Source organism: Strongylocentrotus purpuratus, unplaced genomic scaffold (genome assembly GCF_000002235.5).
Source record: "Strongylocentrotus purpuratus isolate Spur 01 unplaced genomic scaffold, Spur_5.0 spur5_scaffold_6, whole genome shotgun sequence".
Lineage (NCBI taxonomy): Eukaryota > Metazoa > Echinodermata > Echinoidea > Camarodonta > Strongylocentrotidae > Strongylocentrotus > Strongylocentrotus purpuratus.
The window spans coordinates 58,261,250-58,278,016 of NW_022145612.1; the positions used below are offsets into that span (position 1 = coordinate 58,261,250).

General features: G+C 35.5%; 1 long non-coding RNA gene across 1 annotated transcript; it reads left to right on the forward strand.

Annotated features, from left to right (window-relative positions):
* The first annotated feature begins 11,082 nt into the window (after positions 1-11,082).
* Positions 11,083-12,860, forward strand: LOC115919521. The gene is made up of 2 exons (XR_004061890.1): positions 11,083-11,429; positions 12,824-12,860. It is a non-coding gene; the product is annotated as an uncharacterized LOC115919521 (long non-coding RNA).
* Positions 12,861-16,767: the final 3,907 nt, after the last annotated feature.

The following is a 16,767-nucleotide window of genomic DNA, read 5'->3' on the forward strand; positions in this document are numbered from 1 at the left end:
TTGGTAAATTGAATAATTATTTTTGGTTCATTATGTGCAAGGAACTTTTAATGGTATTTTTCTAGACAAGAAAACCATAATTACATATTTGTGTATTTTATCAATTAATTTTTCATGCTTGGAAGAATAATATACATGCTCAGTTCTGTGATGCTCTATGCACAGTGAAATACTTTCTGCAAGAGAAATTGCCAGTGACAAACTTATCGAAATGCATTATTCAAATTTTTACTATGATTCATTTACGAAATATTAAAGTGTTCTTAATTTATTTATATTCATTATGAAATAATTTGTAAATCCTTCACTAACTATCAATTTGATGACATGTGTTAAGTTCTAATCCTGGTTTGTATGACTTTTTATTTGAAGCTTGGTGAAAACAATTGAGTGTTAATAACAATATCACATTTGCAACCATTGCATATTTCAAAAGCCACTGTATTTATTTCAAGGCTTGATTTTGACTAGACCGTGATAGATATTCTACATGTGTGCATATATTTTTGTAATATATGTTTCTCTTTTTCTTGTGTCAGATTCTATGCTTTTGTAAATAAAAGAACTATTATATTATATAAAATACTATATTTCACAAGAATTTTTGTGTAAAAGTACGAATTTGGCTGAAACTGGTTTGAAAGAGCTGTTTTGGGAAAGAGTGCAAAGGGATAGTTCAACATATAGTTTTTACAAGATATGCGCTATTCATGGACTGGAAGTAAAGAAAAATAGAAATATTTCTTACCTGTATGGACATCCGGCAGAATGAAGCATTCACAGAAAGCAAGAATAAAAGAGATAGAGACAGAAAGAAAAGGGAGAGATAGAGTGTGAGAGAGAGAGATTTAGAGATAGAGAGAGAGATTTAGAGATTGAGAGAGAAAGAGAGAGAGAGAGAGAGAGAGAGAGAGAGAGAGAGATATAAAATGGAGAGAAAAAAAATATTACAACATAACAAATAAACAGTATTCTTAAGGTATAGGTGCATCATAATTCTCTTACAGAATATTCATTTATTCAGTGAAAGAATTTGTTTCTTTTTTATAAGTGGTTAAGCGGATATGATGACAACAGGGAAAATTTGCTCAGGTTATTCAGACTCCAAAGCTGTATTTCTGTTACACAAATTCAACACAAGTTTCAACTTATACTCATCACTAAAATGATCACTTTTCTCAAACATCAAACAAACCAATAACATGCCTTATCCAAACTAACAAATCTACTTTTGGATTAGTCCATTTAATCCCTGCAGAGAAGAGATACACTCAAGTGGATATGGCAATTAAAACATTGAAAAGCCATGGATACTGAATAATCACTATCATTGTGTGTTCCTTTGGCTAGGGTCTATCAGCTCGATCAAGGGGTGCCAATGAGCGACTTGTATATAATCCTTGAAGCAGATCGTTTCTGGATGATGATGGTGGTTGGTGACAGGTGGGATAGGGATAGAGGATGAGGAGGATGAAAAGGATTTGTCTTTATGAAGATCCAGCACAAGACACAGGAGATGGGAGATGATGATAGCTGTCTATGATCCTGGCACTGTGCCAAGATTAAATGGCGAGAGCAAAGTTGGCTTTGTAATTTGCGATTCTAAAAAGGCATCGCTTTAAATTTTGCTATTCCTCGCCCTTTCATCATAGAAACTTTTGTTACATTTTGAATTTACAGACTTACAATATATGAGAAACAGGGGTGGTATTCTGAAGAAGAAAAAAAAAAATTTCATCAATACTTTGGAGAAATGATTTTACTTTTCATAACAAATTTTAAATTTCAACCTTTCATTTAGTGTTTTGGCAGATATATTTTGCATATATGCAGACACCTATGTGTTGTTATCAACCAATGACACACTGTAAGTTTAGATTTGCTATTACAATTAAAATGTCTGTTCCTAAAAAACACAGAATAAATAGATTTTCTGAATACTGCACCCTGGTTATCAATAAAACACAAGTTACATCCTCCTACACCAATATATTGAAATAATTTGAATATACTATTCTACATCACATTTTTGGATAGCTTGGTTAAATCAACTTGTAAGTGTGAAATTAACTAGGGCATCAACTATAAAATGACAATTTCTTTTACTTAGAGATGTCTGGTCCTCATTACTTCTTTGGCTATCCTATTTCAAGCGATGCATCCTTTTGAGATTTGGGTGTCTTTTAAAATTGGACGGGAAACTGTAAAATTAAGACAAATTTATACCAATCATTCAATTTCTTGTCTGCTATGTCAGGTATAATTTGAAACATTTGTTCCAGAGTCTGCTATAAATTTCAGCGGATGTTTTGCCAGGTGAAGTAAAACAAGAATGAGACAATTGTATCAGGTGAATGTAGGTTGCCTTGTAGAAAGCAGGATGAAACAGAAAATCTAACTTATGTGTCTCCCTTTATTTGCTCTGTTCTGATCTCACTCCATATTGTTTATCCGCTCTCTTCATAGTACCAATCTTTCTCCTTGGCTATCTACATGTTGTTTTGCACTTAAATAAATTTTCTAATAGTTTAATCTTATATTCACTGGAAATATACCTTCAAGTTTGTTTTTTTTAGTATAAAGGCATAATAGAAAAAACAATTTTTGTTCTTCCTCAAAATCAATTAACTTTACCTTCAAGTCCTTCAAATATGACAATAGAGCAAAACAGGAGGAAACAAATAATAAGAATTACTGTTTTTTCTTAAAATCAGTGTAACTATATTTTCAAGGTGAAACAAATATGGCACAAGAAGAAGGAGGTGCAGCTGTAGCAGACACACATGACCAGAGTGAAAGTCATAAAGTCTAGGACTTGAGGGACATATTCCCTCGCTAGGCCACAGGAGTAGCATTGAGGTAGTTATCAAAGTCTCGTTTCCTTCCATCTAGAATTAACAAATTTCCTCTGTCTTCATTGGTAAACAAAAAAAGGTCTATCCTCCTCACGCAAGCTGTATTATCAGCTTGGCATCGTTAGCTGGCCGAGGTGACAAGTGCATGTAATGCCTAAATTTAAACTTTCTTCAGATTTTAAAGTCTCTGTAGGAAGTATCTAAAGCCTTTACAGTTTAATAACCCAACTGCAATTGAGATTTCAGACATGACCGTTTCTTCATTAAAAATCCTGGAAAAATTTAATCAATTAAAATATTCCAGACCCAGATTGTGATTCATTATAACCTCTACTCTGCTACTAAGGTTGTGAGTAATTATCAACCATTTTCAAGAGATTTTGAGTTCTAATCTTTTTATTGTTTATAAAGAATGAAAAGCATTATATCTTAGTGGCACATGAATGGATTAAACTTCATATGAATTCACCAGAATCTGTTTAAAACGTACAGCAAAAAAGGCTCGTCCCTAATGGCTGATAACCGCAGCTATGAAATGTGCCTATACCTATAACAATATTTAAGGGGTCCCATCTCACTGATTTGGCAACCATAAAATTGGAGCTGGGGGCTCATGAACATAAATCAGTGATATTGAACTGGCAACGCAGTAATCTGATACATGTTCCACCTACATTTCAGGAGATTCATTTGGGAATTGGTTTATAATTTTATTATATATTATCAGTCACAAGATTGGACTTTGAATTTTATGTTCAATCTAAAATGTAACTGTCACTACCAATTTTAGCCTTCTCAGATTGTGTTTGAGAATCTTGCACAGACTAAGCACCATTCGCCTAGAATGGCAAACTACTGCTCTCGGTTTAGAAGTCAGCCATTTTAAGAATGACCACACCTAAACAGACATACTGTCAAACACAATCCCCTCTTGCCCATCCCATCCAATTTCCTCTCCCCTCATCACTTCTTCATTGATGGTGTCAAGAAGTCTACTGCCAACTCTTTATAGCAACTGGTCTCTCTCTCTCTTTCTCTCTCTCTCTCTCTTTCTCTCTCTCTCTCTCTTTCTCTCTCTTTCTCTCCTTTACTCTGTCTTTCTAAGACTATGGGTGGTATTCCGGTAGCGCGTACTAAGTTAGCGCATACTTAGTTAATTTACACTTCTATGGAGTGCCTGTTGCAAACTAATTTACCCTGTACAGATTATTTTAATCCTTCAATGAAGAGTGTTCAAAAAATTAATTTTGCGATGAAATGGGAAGAAAAAGATAATATGAGTATGAACTGAATTTCAACAAAGTTTTTGGTAGATTATCTTTGTCATGAATATTGACGGAGGAAGATGAAACCCAGCATTCCATAGAAGTGTGAACTAAAATTCTTGTTTAGTCTGGACTTAGTCCCGGCTTAACTTATGAGAATACCACCCTATATGTTTCTCTCTTTCATTCTTTCTTATTCATCTTTCACTGTCTCTCTTTCTCTCTCTTTGTATCTCTGACTTGTACATACTGTCTCTCTATTTGTATCTGTCTTACTCTCTCTCTCTCTCTCTCTCTCTCTCTCTCTCTCTCTCTCTCTCTCTCTCTCCCTCCCTCCCTCTCTCTGTGCATGACCTGCCGCAGTGACCTGACATGCAATCAGCACAACACAACTCAAATTCATACCCTCTAACATACATTAAATAAATTTGACAGGACTCAAATGAATTTACATACCTGCTAAAAATGCTAAACGATTGTTGAAATGTAACTGTCAGTGTATAGAGTATATTGTAAAGCAATATGTATTATAGGCCGAAAGAGAAAGGGAAGGATACAAAGAGGAGGAGGAAATAAAGAGTATACAAATATGGAAAAAAAGAAGTGATAGAACAAGAGAGAGAGAGAGAGAGAACATCAAATAGAGAAAGAAACAAAGATAGCATTTGAATCTACAAGAGCTTTCCTACAGAGCGTAACAGTTGAGGTGTATAGGGAGCAATTACAAAGGGGAGCAATGACCAGAACACTTGAGTAAACTTGAACTCGATCATGCCCCCCTCCCCCATCTCCCTTTGCACAAAAACTTTAATAATGCAGCCAAAACATTTTAGTCATACATTTGTAGCAATTCTCAACAGAACTGGAACAAATTTTCAAAGAGCGGATATCATCCCACTTCAAGATAATTGAATGGCAAAGGGCCAGAACACATCGTCTGGCTGGGAGGGACAAGCAATGCTTGTTCCGTACTGAGAGGAAATATTTCACATGGCATTTCACTAACATTTATAAGAGGCAGTATGGTTCGAGGGTTAATGGGTAATTCTGTAAAAATCAACTCCTAAATTGTTTTATGAGATCGGATTACTCCAGCTTTGTTGTCAGGGGCCCAATATCTCCACTTTACAAATTAAAATTATTAGAAACAATGATACCTTATCATGTCCTGAGAGCAAGAAAGGCATTAGAAAACAGGATAATGACAATCTAAAGCACCCAATAGCTCTAAAGTAGTACCACAAATGTATTTAATTTCCTCCCTATATACTGGAAGCACCTATCCAGTAAGAAAAGTGTTTAAAAGTCATGATTATAACAATATCAAAATTGACCAACATGAATGGTTTGAGTCGAGCTTCTTTTGATCACATTGTACTGCTGTCAGGTACCCCAGTTCCTCTGGAACTGCTATCACATTGTTGTGAATGGGATCAATCATCATACCAATCATTGTTTACATCAAATAGTTGAGCCCTTGATATTCCAATTAAAAACAAATGTACACATTTGGTATCAAGTGCACTAGTAGTATTTGAATATCAATTTTAAAATATCATCTATACAGCGCCAGAAGGGCATTTAAACTATACAAGATAACACATTTAACATCAAAGGCACTAATACTCATGAACATCAATACAAACATAGCTGTTGAGAGCTAGAAGGGCATTATTTCTATATTTTAGTATACGCATTAACACCATTCTGGCTCCAAACAGACAACTATAACCTAACTGCCATTTTCTATCTCCAGTAAGAGGATCTACGTCCGTCAGGGTGGTATTCATCACAGGAAGATGGAGGATGTAGTAAAGTAGTAAAGTGACATTAATGGTCATGTTATGAAATATATCAAATCTGAATAACATCCTAACAGGAAGGATAGGAAAAGGTGTTTAACTTCCAGGTGGAAATGATATATGGGGCTAAATCACTGATTTGGATTTTTCTCCTTTTCCTTTCCAGCACATTCTATGGTAGGTCATATAAGGGAGTGATTATTTGTGCCACACATGCTCTGGTGAATTTCGTACATCAACCAAATTCCTATTTTTAACCATGAAGCCAACATTATGCTCATCCTAACCCTTACCTAAAATAATAATAACATTAATCTGCCCCTTTATGGAGCATATAATATATATGTATATGCACTTCCAAAGGAATTTGGGCATAATTACCCAGGTTTAAGCTCCAGCATGCAACCGTCGTATTAAGAGCATTCAATATTAAAGATTTTATCATCAATTTGTTTGCCGAAAGCCAGAAGGGCATTAGAGCAAAAAGGACATTAAGTCATTGTGTTCGTCTATGGAAACTGACAAACTATTCCACAACATTACCTTATACTCTATTTGTAGACTGCTCAATTTAGCCTGTTGACACTTTACATAGAGAAGAGTTAGGGCTGTGTTTATGTCTGGCTATATACACCTATGTTGCTGATGAGTCTCCCAAAGGGGGCGATCATATGATGCCGTCAACTTGACGAACGGACGGAGGAACGCAGGGCGTATCATGTAATGATCTGTTTGTCAAGGGATGTAAGCGCATCGTGTCGAGACTCAGGTGAAAGGATGGCTTTGAAAGGTATTAAAGTACTTTGGTGTGGCTAGCCATAGAAGATAATCGGGTCATTGTGGTCGGTATGGTAATTGTTGCCCATTTGAAGGGTGTTTTGTGTTGTAGGTGTCATGTGAGAGGAAGAGACTTCTTTTTAAATGTCATCGGCCGTTTGTGTAAAGAGCAACAAGATTTTCATTGACAGGGTTACTTTAGTCCATGAATGGTCCAGAAACGGTCACACAGGTCAAACAGGTCAAAGTTTTCTGTGTTAATATATGACATTTTTTACCTGTAAATAAAATAGAGCAGATCATGTAAGATACATTGCAGATTAGGAAATATTTACTACTACATTTATTATAATTATAATGATTTTGTTAAATGTCTATAATTGAACCAAGACAAGAAAAAGATTGTACAAAATACTGCGAAAGAACCTTTTTGTATAAATGACAAAAAACTGAAAGAATGCAGCCAGGTATAAGTAATCACTGTTTGTCTTTTCTTCACTTCGTTATAAAGTTTAATCGAGAGAAGAAAACAAAATTGTGTCAAAAATTAAGTTTGACACAAAAAATTTATCTAGTGACATATTTTAGGTGAGTCTAAGATGATCTTGGGCTTTAACTCACTATGTTTTAAAACTCATAATCTAGACAAGTGCAACATTCAAGTCTCTTGAGATTTACCCCTCTCCTTGATACGTCTTGCGATGGCATGAAGAGGAAGAGGAGGATTGGGGCGAAAAACATGTCTCACCTGCCAAAATGTCACCAAAACCTTAGTGAATTCAACTATCCGATCCATCTTAATAACAAGCATACTTCGGCAGCATAATCTATTGTTCTGTTCTGTATGTTATTGCATGAGCACTGTATCTAGATTTCATCATCACAGTGACCAAGCAAATGAAGTCTCAGATGGCATGAACTTAAATGTTGTTATCTTCTTTTGAAAGGTTAATGTTCATGTTTTTCCCCTAGTTGCACATGTCTTGGTGAATTTTGTATTCTACTTCTAGATGATGCCTTGACATATTATATAATGTTGAATATATGAGAAAAGTAAAGGTGCAAGAGACCTGGTAATTTTAAGGGGGTGGGAGTACAGACAGATAAGATACAATAATAGTAATATTAATCCCCTTCACAGACAAACTCCTGTGCATTTATCAAAAGAACCATCACTAAATGTGAGATAAAAGAATCAATACCCAATAATTCTAGCACAAAGATCATTTCATATGTTACAGAAATCTCTCTATATATCTAAGTAAGAATGTTCCACACCTCTATCAACATGATTATCTTATAAATATCTTTGCATATTCTATAAAGGTATTTACACATAATTAGAATCTCTTCACATACATATTTCCACATGTTATAAAGATCTCCCCACATCTTTTGAAGATCTCCTACATGTTATGAAGATCTTCCTACGTCTTATGCATAGCTACCCACATCTTATGTAGATCTCCCACGTCTTAATGAGCTCTTCCTACATCTTATGTAGATCTCACACATCTTATGAAGATCCCCCACATCTTATGAAGATCCCCCACATCTTATGAAGACCCCCCACATCTTATGAAGATCCCCCACATCTTATGAAGATCCCCCACATCTTATGAAGATCTTCTCAAATTCTGCAGAGCTCTTCCCACATCTTATGAAGATCCCCCACATCTTATGAAGATCTTCTCAAATTTTGCAGAGCTCTTCCTACATCTTATGAAGATCCCCCACATCTTATGAAGATCCTCTCATATCTTATGAAGATCTTCTAAAATCTCATTTAGATCTCCCACATCTTATGAGCTCTTTATACATCTTAAAAAGGTCTTTACACATATTCACTACATTGCTTCCATATCTCATGATGATCTTCCATAGATTACTAAGAAAGGTCCATGTATTATAAAAGTAATTCTAGATCTTATGCCTGTTTAAATTCCCACATCTGATGAGAAATTTTCCTTATCTTACAAAGATCTTTCAACATCTCATGATACATCAACGTCTCTAATAATCGCAATATAATTTCAATATGTCAACATCAAAGTTGAACAGTCTGGTAGCTAGGCCCTCCCAATGTTGTCACCTGTTTACATTGTTAGGACAATAATAACCAATGAAGAAACACCCCGACACCATCTAAAGAATCTCTCTCTCTCTTTCTAGATTACCAATGGCAAGCATTCCAAGGACCAGCCAAAGGCGAGAGTGTTGCATATGAGGAAGGGGCTCGGAAGACTGGCAGCCATGTTACCTACAATTACTTTTTAGCTTGGATAAATAGGCTCAAAACATTTTACCCCCATCTCCAACCGCAAGTTACAGAATATTAGGTTAATATAAATGTCTTGGCAAGAGGGTAGTTATGTGTCTGACAAACTGTGGTCACTTTTCTGCCCAGCTCATGTCATATATTTCTGGATATAGGCAGTATTATAGCATGGTTTTATGCTTCTAAAGATAAGAGAATGGCAAAATGGAGGGGAGCTAGTATGGAAAGTGACCTTTTTATCCATCTAATATTTTAACTTGCAGGTACTCTCTGCAAGACGAGCAGCTCAGGCACATCTTTTCTACATCCCTCAAATTTCTAGTACTTTCCACTGTTTTGTCAATAGCTAGCTTTCAGGAGATTCAGGAGGGGACAAGAAGGTACGGGAAGAAGGTAAGGGAAGGGGGCAAGTATCATTCATAGCTGAGGTCAAGAGTTACCAATATGCCAAACGTTTCAGCTGAATGTACTCCTATCTAAACTAGCCCAGATACATGAGATCTGCATTTATGGCATCTCTTTACATCCCGCTGGGTTGCCAATGGCAAACATCCAGAGGAGTGGGCGGGAAAGGATGAAACTGTGGCTTGGCACGCGACTCTCTCGACCTAGGGTCCTATGAACCCTGCGGCTACTGGTAGGTGGTGTAGCCAGTGGAATTCATTCAAGGGTTAGGAGATGGTGACAGCTTTTCACTGGGGAGGTAATGTTGGAGTACTTTTCTATCAAGAACCACTGAAATTCCTGTGTCTGTTTCAATCAAATACTTCTGCATATAATTACAAGATTGTTATCGAAGGGAGAAAATTACTTTTTTTTCCCTTCATTGAAACATATATGCATGATTTGCGCAAAGAATAGACCAACTTTCAAATTTACTTTGTTCACTGATGGCTCATTATTCAGTAATAAATTGACTTAAGAGAAATAAATCAATGTATCAACTTAGTACTAATGATTTTAGATAATTAATTCATCAATGTTAAGGGGGGCCTTGACAATGGACTCTATCTCCTCTCCGAAGATCAGTTAACATTATACACCCATCAATCTTCAGCTCCAAACCTCATCACGCTGGGGGCAACGAGTCCTTCCTTTCTTCCTTCACATTAAGGTGGGGACATTGCCTTATCTCCTCCATCTAGACTAATTCAAACACGTCTGACTTACCGGAAACTGTTAGCATATTGTAATAGGATTCTGAACTTGGCTCAGAGTGGCAAAAGACTAGAACATTGTCTTGTTCATAGAACCAATGGCCTTGGCATATTTTGTCATCATTATTGGATATGACACTTGATACAAAATTTGTTTAATGAAAAAGTTTAGCCTAATGTAAATGGTATGGTATGTGTTCTAAGGACAGTAAGTTAACCTAAAGAGAGTAAATACAATTTTGAAATATTCTACTTGGAATATGTATAACGTGATTGAAAATATTTCAAATAATCAACAGCCTTATCTGACTTCAATAGCATGATTGAAGTGAGTAAACATTATGATGGTGTATAACATAATCTGGACATGTTTTTTAGACATGCTAAGGGGTATTGATATCTTGAAAGTCCTTGTGATCATTTTATGTACACTTTTTAATATTCGTTGTAGCTTTCACTCCACCTAGTAAAGGCCAATACTGGTAGAGACAGAGGCAATGACAGGAGACCGTTATAAAGCTCACTTTGCCCCATTTGCTTCAGGTTTTATTTCCTTACATAAGGGTTAGGACTAGAGTTATATTAACTGCATTTTATGTATGATCTCCGCTTAGGATAAGGGTTGGGTATATTGTTTGGTACATGAAGGTAATTAGCTGTCTTAGAATAGTTCAAGTTGAAGGTAGTTTAGCTAAATGTATTGGCATTGAAGAGTTAACAATTTCTTTACTAACATATCTGAATGAAAGCTTTGGTATTAATAAGCCCAATCAAGATCGAACATGTATCTAGTAGCTCCCGAACCTATTAATGTGGTTCTAACTTATTGTGATAAAATAATGATTTTTTTTTGTGTGCATCTTTTAGTGCCACTACATTAAACTAAAACTAACTAAATACTGATGGTTCTTTTGAAACAATCTATGTTACATGTGTGACAGTCTGGAATCTCATTATGATACTATTCATAATGATCTTAATATGTTTGTTATAATATTGTTTACTTTTAATTATTATCAACACTGTGCAGTTTTTGAGCAGTGATCCTCAGAAAACCCATTAGTCACTTTCTGGGTCCCGCATAATAGAGCTCTTATAAACGTCGTAAATCTTATCTCTAAAGAATGTTGTGGTTACCTCCAGAGGGTGGGAGAGTGAAGGCTACCGCCCATCTGGATGAGGAAGGGTAAAATCCACTCATTCCATCTCATACCACCTTTGAGACAACACCCATGCTATAGAGAAGAGAACTTGTACGATATTTGACTTTCCATGACAAATTCCATCCAATAGGGGTAAGTTTATATATTTATTATATATTGCCAAAATGTATGTTTTGTGTGTATTATTACTGTGTAATCTGAGAGAGAGCGAGAGTGCAATCTCTTTGATTTCCCGAATATATTGAAGGTAATTTAGTACTTTCTCTGAGATATATTCACTTGACTGTGTTCACAGCGTAAATGCATTTCATATTTCGTTGCATGAGAATGTATTTGTATTAACATTCGCTATACATGTGCTGTATTTAGTTTGCTTTGTCTTGTGAGACAAAGGTCTAGAAGTATTTTATTGAACATGATTTGCATGGATACTTTGATATGTTTCCTCTATCTGAGAATTACATAGTTCCATTGATTTACTTAATCCAATCATGCTCATAAACTTCTGTCTGTATTTCTTTACGAAGAGGTTTCACTATTGTTGTACTAGAGAAACATTGCCCTTTTTATCAGTATTAATTGTACAATCCGTGCATAACTGTTGAAATGTTATTTGTTGGATAATTTCTGTAGGAACAGAGATAGGTATATTTGCTAAGCATATATTTAGAATTCATATCCAAAATGATATTGCTTGTCGAAATAGGATCATTTGTATATATTCATATTCAGTAACGATTATTGTCTTATATCATTGTGCTTTAAGTTTATCAGGAAAAGGTATCTTTAAGGCTTGTTGCTAGGCGATAGATATTTTGGAACATTATCGAGTAGCAAGAACAAATCTGTCATCAGCCTGAACTGCTGTTGACCAGTTGCATTTTCTGTTGAAACTACACACAATGTGCTTCTGTGTAGCTTTCGGTCAATGTTTAGACTAGAGGTGATAGGTCACTCAGGAATGTAGTTACATGGCCAAAGGGGCTTAACCCCGTTCACACTATGGCAACTTGTTAGTTGGGTGTACTGTGCATTAGGAATGCATGGGTCTGTTCATACTAGAGATTTAATCCGATTTAAGTTTAGTTCGGTTTAACTTAATCTGGTTTAACTTTCATCTTTCACTTGTATTTCAAGTCGAGTCTCTGTCGTTAATAATCAATTGTTATTATGTTACACAATTGGATTTAGTTGACAAACATTATTGTATTTAACCAATTCATTTATGTTTTAACTTAATAGATATTAAGTGTTACTTTAGGTTTTAGTATATATATATTCTTTGATGCATTCTTTGTCTCTCACTCTTCTCTTCCTCCTTACTGTAATCTATATTACTTTACGTTTACATAACGCCATATTTTGTCACTTAATTGCATAGGAGTTTAGTTGAGGAAAACATTGTAATGTGATTATAGTAGAGTCAAGCTACCAGCTTACTACTTTTATTACTGATTGTTTGTCTATTGAAACTCTTTATGAATATGACAATTTATGATTCTTTATTTTCTATTGTATTCTTTCAGGGTTTATCCTTTCTCGGGTTTATTTTCGAGAATAAAGTATGACATCAAAACAACCTGGACCACAATATTGAGTCTTCATTTATCTCACTATCTGTGTTACACATGTAAAATCTTGCGAGTGGGAGGGTGGGGTTTTCACAACCGAATGATAACTTGGCAGGCAGGTCTACTGTGATTTATGACGCAACTTGACACCTCTTGCTCTACTTTTCATGACCTAAATAAAACCGTTTATTGGGATCTGGTCCAGACCATACAACTGTTCCTTATTCTCATGAAAGGTATGAATGGGATGGTTCTCAATGAAACTAGACTTATCTAGGTGAGCGAATCAGGTCAACCATGAAAAACTAGATCTCAATCAAAAGAAGATGAGTTGAGTTTCTATAGCAACGACTTCAAACTCAGACCATGGCCTCAAAAGAAGGTGTGAATACATCATAACTCTTTCCGTCCCTACTCTTACCCTACTCCCAGCCTACTCACATCCCCTCCCTAAATAATGGCGGAGTACATGAGGCACCTGATTTTTGTATTTTTGTCCCCTTCTTGTATAGATTATTTTCTTTTTCAGATTTGTGCTCTGGCCTCTACAAGACAATAGAATTTTAGTGTCATTTTAAACGTATGTGAGCAGACAAGTCGGGATTAATTAACAACATTACATTATTTTTTAGTAGGTGTAACTCATGGGTTTAAATTGGTTCCATTTTGCCGAGTTCTACATAGTTAAGAATAAAGAAGCAAAATTAATAATTTTGATCTAGTTAGTTTGTTAATCTCTTTCTGTCTTCAAATTATCCAAGTGGTAACTGTGAATTATTTATCTCAGATTCATAAAGTCAGTATGTTTTTTGGAAGTCTTTGTCAAAATGAAATAACAGTCAAAATGCCAAAAAATGCATCTAGAAATAGAAACCCAATCATCTTAACATAAAAACAGCTAGTAATAAAAGAAATCTTGTTAGTTATTCCTTTGAGTACTCAGGTTTCTTTCCCCATGTTAACCTTCACCAACACCTTGCTTTACCACTAAGCCATACCACATCAAAGAGAAGAATAGACCATACAGAGAGAGAGAGAGTAATACCTAGAAACCTTCTAAAAGGTACTCAACAACAAAAAACAGAAAGGTACTGAGAGGTAAAAGAAAAGGCAATTGACCCCTGTGGCACGTGGGTGGAGTTTGCTCCTATGTGTCAAAAGTTAACAAACCTCCAGTGAAATGGAACAATTCAATTATATTTGCGGTCACAATAATTGCTCCAAAAGATCAACTTTCTGAGTAAATATGTATTATTTCTCAGAAGCTTAGTTGATCCGAAAAGCAGGGCTGGAAATATAATTGGAATATTGAGAACTGGTGTTGTGGATTGTAAACCAGCTTAGTGGTGTTTCAGTTGGATTAGAAAGGAGTTATTCTCGGGAGGAAATTTGTAAAATTGTTCTTCACGGGTGAACGGATATTCCTAGAAGCTCTGTGATCCCCAGAGAGACATCTATTTTGTCTCAGGTAGCGATGTCAATATGAATAGAACCATCGTGTAATGGTATGATTTACTAATTTACAAATGCTCTGTACCTTTCAATTGACAAAATTTATGTTGAGATAATTTGTGGTGGCAGTTCATAATCTCAGAGTCCTGTTTCTTTCCTTTCTCATTACCAGGATGATTTTGTCAATAATGGACGACCGTAATTGTATTTTCCTGCAACATGAAGGAATATTTTAAAAGGGAAAACTTAACATAACTTAAAGCGCAACCCAATCTTTGTCATCATTTTGATTGTATGAAATCGTAAAAATAAGAGAAACAGAATGGCGAGGGTTTGAAATTACCGGCCCAATAATAAGAAAGTAATGAGCATTTGAAATATGAGACTACTAAATCTATGTGAATTGCAAATCAATAATTTGGTCATTGTGATGTATTCATGGACAAGTATTTCAAATGTCAAGTAATAATAATAATAATAATAGCTCGTTCTTATATAGCGCTTTTCACGACCGGAGGCCCTCACAAAGCGCTTTACAGATAAGTATATTATTACCCCGGTCATTGGATTCAGGCTTACCCGCACACACAAAATATTGTAAATTTCTGTTTTGCTCCTAAGAGTCTTCTTCCTTGGGGCACATCTCAAAATATATTGTGGTTAGCATAACATATTATCAAAGGTTCTCTCAAAAGAAGAAAAAAAATACATCTTGAAAAACTGACAATAATTTAGTCATTTTGTATGTTGGAACAAATGGTTTTCTACCGCTTTGCCTAAGTATAACACTGCGATACAGCAACTTTGAAGTGCTCATACTTATAGTGATTACAACTTTAAACAATTTGTAACCTTTTTATTTTCTATCTGATTTCTTTCAAACTTTCACCAATCTGATTCTCTGATTTTTCTGCTTTCTTTTAAAGTAGTTTACTTTTATCAAGCAAATTTCTTTTAAATGTACCTGAATTACAACTTTTGAATTGTGTAATTTCATTCCCCATTGAATTATCACATGCCAAGAGCTACTCAATGAATGCACGTGCCCCAATGTTCTAGAAAAAATGCCTTTGGGCATGCAATAGAAGAAATGAGTCAAATATTCACATATGAAATAACAAAAACATCATATGTCTTCAAATCATTACTTTCTTAGCTTTGGCATGAAACTGAAAATCAAATCATTAAGCCATGTTTGGGCAAGGACACATAATTGCATCCTTAACTGCTTCCCCAAATGAGCCAGCCCTCTGGAGGTTGTCTGCAGCAATCTATTACCCCTCTTCACAATTTCATCTTGTGTCAATATGGGGGAGTTTGACACATCTTATAATAGTCAGCCATCGTCTTGAATCACTGCATTCTTCCTGCCTGTGGATGCGTCATACATTAAAATCTTGGCTCTGACATTCATGTTGAAACAGTCTAGCCAATATCAATGTTGTGATAAATCATATCATCAGAGTTGTGTTCGCACTGAATTATAAACCCAGGTTATCAACCTCAAACTTGCCAACAATAAGGAGACCTTTGGTTTGATGTAAACTTTGCTGTCCTTTATTTTTTACATTTTAAAGCTTTTTTTTTTTTTTTTGGGGGGGGGGGGGGGTCGGACTTCTCCTATTCACTCCTGTGTTCATCAATTTACACAGTCTAGCCAATCTCAATGTTGTGATAAATTATCTCATAAGAATTGGGTCCACACTGTCTAACAACTCCTTGTGGACTCATCCCAGCTAACAACAGACCAATCTGATAAACTCAACCTTTTTGATAATAATGACAATGTAAAGGTTATTCATCAGACTTGAAAAATGTTGACTAATTCCCCTACTCACTACCTACTATGGATTGAATTACTAGGTCATCAACACAATAGTTGGCATGAGGCGCTCTTTGATTTCTACAGACACAATTTGTCTGCTAAGATTCTGAACAGTGTGATGCATATTGTCCTGAGAGCGAGAAGGACATTAACTCATTGAGTTCCACTAAGTGTTAACACCTGTCTGGCTCTCAAAGACATTTGACATAAAGTTGGCACCTTTCTGGCTCTCCCCAGACAAGGTATTACTACTCAATATTGAATAGACCATTTGTCTTGGATCATATACAATACTTTTCAAACAACTTGTTCCTCTTGTTTAGGCCTTCCCAACATGGTCACTACTTACAATTTAAATCATTCATGAACAACAGAGATTTTTGGTTGTCCCTTTTTGGCTAAAATACCCTCTTTTTGTCAATACTAGATGATGGACCCAATTTGACATGTGAATGTGTCTCATTCGACATACCATTTCTTAATACAAAACCATGATTAAGGTGGTAGCTGAAAACAGACATTATTGATGGTCATTTTATGAGATCTTTCATTGTTGGATTAAATGAATGGATAAAATACTAGTGCTTACTGCACAAGACATATTAACATGTGATGCACCTAC